At 36.6% G+C, this 5,924-nt stretch overlaps 1 long non-coding RNA gene across 1 annotated transcript; it reads left to right on the forward strand.

Annotated features, from left to right (window-relative positions):
• The first annotated feature begins 351 nt into the window (after positions 1-351).
• Positions 352-5,527, forward strand: LOC147917350 (uncharacterized). Its single transcript, XR_015552096.1, has 3 exons — positions 352-376; positions 3,785-3,897; positions 5,464-5,527. It is a non-coding gene; the product is annotated as an uncharacterized LOC147917350 (long non-coding RNA).
• Positions 5,528-5,924: the final 397 nt, after the last annotated feature.

The raw sequence follows: 5,924 nt of genomic DNA on the forward strand, positions 1-5,924 counted from the left end.
TTTTAGGGAGGGAGGGGAGTATCAAAAGAAGCCTACTTGTGATCCCACTTTTGTTTTTTTTTGTTTTTGTTTTTTTATTTTCTACCACAATCTTTCTCTCTTTCCGAGATGCAGAGCCATCCCACGAGGAGCGAAGCAATGTATCAGCAGGAACTGGTTTGCATTGAGTCTGGCACATTTGTTGCTTTCTCTATTCTGTATAGAGTGGACTCCACACCAGACTCATGGTGCTCTCTCAGAGAATCCACTGTCCATCTCTTCTGTCCTGTTTTGGTTATCGCTTCCTCTAAGCCTTCAGCGGAAATGTCTCCGGACGAAAACAAACAAATAACTCCCTGGAATTTGCAGGAAAAAGGATGCTTTGAAGAGATGCCACGTGAGACTTAAATGATTCCTTATTACATATATTTCTCATAGTTTTTGCTCTTTACAAAATTACCTGTAAGGTAGTAAGATAACAAAAATATAATTATTGATTGGAACAAGGAAAAAAATTGTCTGACATCTGATGTACATAAGTCACTATAGTATGACAGTAAATTTTATTTTTATTTTTTTGAGTCAAGTTTAGAAAAAATGATACCTACTTTGTGATGTATAGTCATTCTTTTATATTCTAAATGTTTATAAGTACCTATTATGTGTTAAACGAATGAGTGTTAGAAATACAAATGTAATTAAGATAGAAGAATTCATATTCTATTGGCAGAGAATAAAAATAAGTAATAATACAGCGTGATATATGTTGTAGAAAATTATGCAAAAATTACTATGGAAGGGCAAAGGTCAGAGCAAATCTAGGTCAGAAAGAGTCACCAAGAGCATAATGTAAAAGTTGAGCCTTGGAAAATTAGGATTTCATAAGCTAGACTATTGATAAGAAGGGCATTCCTGGTAGCATGAACATAATAACCACATTAAGGTATGAAAGAGCATGGTGAGTCTGATAATGATGACTAAGTTGTCAGAAGAGGCTAAGAGAGTTGTTGTAAGAGACTAAGTTGTTATAAGATGACTGAGTTGTTATAAAATCAAAACTGAAAGTAGAAATGCAGAAATGCATTAAAACTAAATGCATTAAATTCTAATCTTTTTAAAAACCCTGTATGGTCATACAAATGTATATCCATAGGCAAAAATCTTCCCCATGACGAGTGGAAAATTCTACAGCAATGGCAAAGAGGTGAAGGAAAAGGTCAAGAATTAGGAGATGTTTATGAAGAAGAACCTGTGGGACTTTGGGTGTGAAGGGCAGCGAGGAAAGGCAAGAGCTCCAAGTTGTGTGGCTTTGCCTGAGTAAACAATGATGCCATTTATTGTTAGGAGATACAAGATGAGAAACAAGTTTAGAGGGAAATCAACTTAAGATTTCTTTACACACACATTTTGAGAAGACTAAATGATCATCAGAATTTCTTGAAAATAATTAGAAATTTTTTGGAATTCAGACAAAAGACAAGTTAAGGAGTGATAGATTCAAAAAGAAAAAGCATTGTGTGTGCTGTGATTGAGGTCTTGAGAAGAAATATGTCTTGCTTTGGTATCCACCAGAAACTAGAGCCTGAGACAAAAGCTTGGGGGCAGAGAGCCTATCTGGGAGGTGATTGCAGGATGCACTGGAGAGGAGGCAGGGAAACAGCTAGAGAAGGAGAAAAGGCAATAAAGTGTGCATTACTGACGTCACTGCTGTAGACAATGGGAGTTGATTCAACAGGGACCCCTGAGAACTGCCTTGTAGAATTGTTTCCCTTTCAGAAGGAAGGCTGAGCATATCTTCATAGGCAGCCATCTTCCACTGGGTGAGAGTTGGCTCTGTGTGCATTAACCTCCACTCCACACCTCTTGACTGCGCTTCAGAAAAGAACACTGAGGGTGAAAAGCAGAGACACACTTGGTGGAACCTTGAGAAAGTGCTGGTGGAGCACATGAAATTAAATAGCATTGTTTTTTGTTTCTTTGTTTGTTTTTGCTGAGGAAGATTAGCCCTGAGCTAAAATCTGTGCCCATCTTCCTCTACTTTATATGCGGGTCGCCACCACAGTGTGGCTGACGAGTTGGTGTAGGTCCATGCCTGGGATCCTAACCCGCAAACCCCACTACCAAAGAGCAATGTGCCTAACTTAACCACTACGCTATAGGGCTGGCCCCTATTGTTTTACATAAATTTTAATAAAATTTTCAAGGTGACTATGATAAATATTAGAACACATCTGTGGATTATTAGAATAGAAATAATAGAAAACAAAAGTGGATTATTAGAATATCCCTCCTCACAAGTACAACAAGAAAAAACTGCCAGGTCTTGCTTTCTGTATCAATCATCTTCTTTTTTTCTTTGAAAAATATTTATGAAGCTTATTTTAAAGTTTTGTTCTGATGACTTTATTTATTATTCTTCTGTTTTTCTTTGTTTTTTTTTTTTTTTCCTGGTTCTTCTAATTTATAATGTCTTTCTTTGTGGTGATTGCATTCCTTGATATATCATTATCTTTTGTGTGGGCTCACATTCCCTGGGAAGATTCAGCTATATTGTTTAATTATTTTTACTTGGGTTTATAGATGAAAGCCACTTCCCAGCTTTTCTCCTGATGAATTGCTGTCTATGTGTGTATTGAGGAGAGGAGGAGATATCCTCAAATGAGAATTCTGGTGTTGCTAAACTCATTTGCTTCACATAATCAGGCCGTTTTGCCCCTCAAGGAATCTCTCTGTATCACTGCTCTGAGCAATGCTATTTCTGTGAAGCTCACTCTCTATGGTTGTAATCACTTACCTCACAGGGTGAAAAGGAAAGAGGTGAGAAGGGACCCATCAGGGACATACTAATTTGCCTTCCCCTCTGTTTTCTGCTTCCCATTCTAGCCTAATCTTTGTTTGTCTTATGTTATGTTGTTTTTTTTAGCTGCAGCTGGGTTGATTCTGAGCTTGGGCTGCTGTATTTTGTTTTTGAATTTGGTGCTCTTGGAGCTGGAAGTGGTCGGCCTGGGGAAGTGTAAGGGGAGGGAAAGAGTATAGTTGAAAAGCCCTCATGCCCTGTTTCTGGCATCTGCCCCATTTTCACTTGAGGCTGCCATTCCACCCACCCAGAATCGGACCTAACCACTATGTGTCAGTCTCCTAACATATTTCTCACAGGAGCAAGTGGAGTTTGGGAATACAACTTCCCTCTTCCTTCTGTTGGATCTCTAGGCTCTTACACCTACTTAGAATATATTGTGAGAGAGAACAGTAGTTATGATCTTTTTGTCAATTTATCATTGAACTGTAGAAAAAGATTCTAATGTATTTGTCTTTTTCACATACATGATCTGTGCCTATTAATTGCTCTCTTTTGGGATCTATTTAATTTAATTTTAGATTTCTACAAAAAGTTGAAATCAGTTGAACATACACTCTAATACAGTCCTGAAAGGTCACCGGTTCAGCAGTAGGTCACTTTCCTCTACTTGAGAAACACATCTGCTTCAATGACCTAGCCCCAGAAACTTATACGTGGTTGATCACAAAATTACTGTGAAGTAAATAATTTATTAGATGAAACCTATACTACATCCTTTATTGTTCTTGTCAAGAATATGAATGTTGGATTAAATTATTTCATATGGAACATTTAACATTATGTTGCTTTTTAAATGTACTCTGATATCAGGTAGTTCCCCCATAACTTCTTTATTGGCAATAAAATGAGAAAAGATAGAAACTGTCTACATTTCTTTTTGATAAGCTCAAGGAGCTGAATAAATAGTCTTTTTGTTGTTCATTGTGAGTGCTTACTATCTTTCAGAGGATTGGGCTCTTCCCGGTTAAGGCAGACTGAAATTACAGTGGAAAGTGACTACTTGAATATTTATTTTTCTCTTTTGCTGAATATGTAACAACCACTCTGGGAAACTACAGGTATGACAAAGGAAAAGGTGAAGTGAGAGAAATAATTTCTTTTTGATTTGCTTACCTCATCTCTATTAGATCCATCTGATTATTTTAGGATTATACATTTTTCTAAATATACCATATTTTCTGTTAAATGAGGAGATGCTACTGATCTCTGTGCCTGTGTCCCTGGGTGATTAGGTCACCCAGCATTTACTGCTAAGTCATAATGAGACAGCTGACCCAGCTCTTTGCTAAGATACCTGGAGCTGAGAGGAAAGGATCCTCCAGAGACTTCAGATTTGTCTCTCGTGGGTAGAACACACTTCTCCATACTTTCACTGATCCAAGGCTCATGAGTAGAAAGGCCTTTGTCTGTGTAGTGTATTGCCATTGGATATTAGAGGGTGCTACTCTCGGGAGGGTGAGGGAGTGATCATAAACATTTCAGTTACATATATTTAGTTCAAGAAAAAATAAAACACTTTGAAAAACTTATATAATTCTGTTTTTAAATGTCAAGAGTTGTATTAAATGCATGGGAAAAGATTTACTTTTCCTTTTTATATTTATAGGACTCAGTGTCAAAACAATTGTATCGTTTAATGTGTTCTGAGATTATATATCCTGAGGCTACTGGGGTTCCAGGAGGTTAATTTTATTATTATAGATCCTTTTCCAATTCAGCGTGACTCAAAGTGACTCCCCAGTTGCATTCCAGAGGTCTTTCCTTTGCCTTTATTTTCATGTATAAGTCTGCTTTGTGTGATGGCGTTACATGGTATAGAAAATAAATTATATTTTACTTGGAATTTATTATACAGAAACACCCTTATCATAAATCTATTAAGGCAGACATGCAGCTATATATTCTTGCTACCATTGCCCTGGTAATTTAATTCCTTCTTCGAATATAACAGTATAGTTATTTAAAATGTTTGCATAAAGCTTTTTTAAAAAATAAAGATGTTCAACATAATTTATGTCAGGAATTTCCACAACTGAATATTAGCAGAGAGATATTTAAACACTTTAAGTCAATAATAGTATCAGTGATATCACCTTTCATTATAATAATTAAAACAACTTTTCTGGTTATAAAATCAGTTACTCAATGAAATATAATACACACAAGCTAACTAAAGCCGTGATCACGAGCACCTTGAACATTCGGGAGCTCTCTAGGCATGCCAGTAAGTCTATTATGAATTTGTAAGAAAAAACACACGTAAGATTGACATTTACATTTCTATTCTCAGCGTGTTAGAGCACCCTCCCCTATGAAATTATTTAAAATGAAATCATTTTTACTTTTCTTTAATTCAAACGCACTCAAGTGAATAATTTTTCAGCACTCTGGTTAGAGGGAGTTCACAAATGTGTTCACTGAATTGACAGCAAAGGTTATTAAACAACAAAATTGGATAATAAAGGAGGTAGTGTTTATTCATCTTTTCTCAAAGTCTTTGTTAACAAAGCAGAGTCCCAACTTCTAGGATGTTTTAAATATGCTTAAAACGTTTAATTCTTTTTTTGGTGAGGAAGATCAGCCCTGAGCTAACATCTGTGCCCATCTCCCTCTACTTTATACAGGATGCTGCCACAGCATGGCTTGACAAGCGGTGCGTCCGTGCGTGCCGGGGATCCAAACACGTGAACTCCAGGCCACTGTGGCGGAGCATGCCCACTTAACTGCTGCGCCACTGGACCAGCCCCTGAAACGTTAAATTCTTAACAAATAATTCTTGATTAACATGAAGAAAGAAAATTGAACCAAATTATTCTTATACTTTCTACCTTGATGACCCAGAGTATTCACAAATATTTATAGCCAATGAGATTGGCAACCAATGTCATCAGCTTCAAGTACTTAAAGGTTATTCATATTTTGCAGAGATGTCATAAAGTGATACCAAAACCTGACTAGGACATTATAAGCAGGCAGTTACCAACTAACATTTCTTGTGAATACCGATAGAAAATCCTTAGCAAGCTAATAGCAGATCAAATATATCAACATATAAAAAGGATAATACTTTATGAAAATGGGTTTT

This window comes from Ceratotherium simum, chromosome 4 (genome assembly GCF_057802395.1).
Source record: "Ceratotherium simum simum isolate JZ-2026a chromosome 4, ASM5780239v1, whole genome shotgun sequence".
NCBI classification, from domain to species: domain Eukaryota; kingdom Metazoa; phylum Chordata; class Mammalia; order Perissodactyla; family Rhinocerotidae; genus Ceratotherium; species Ceratotherium simum.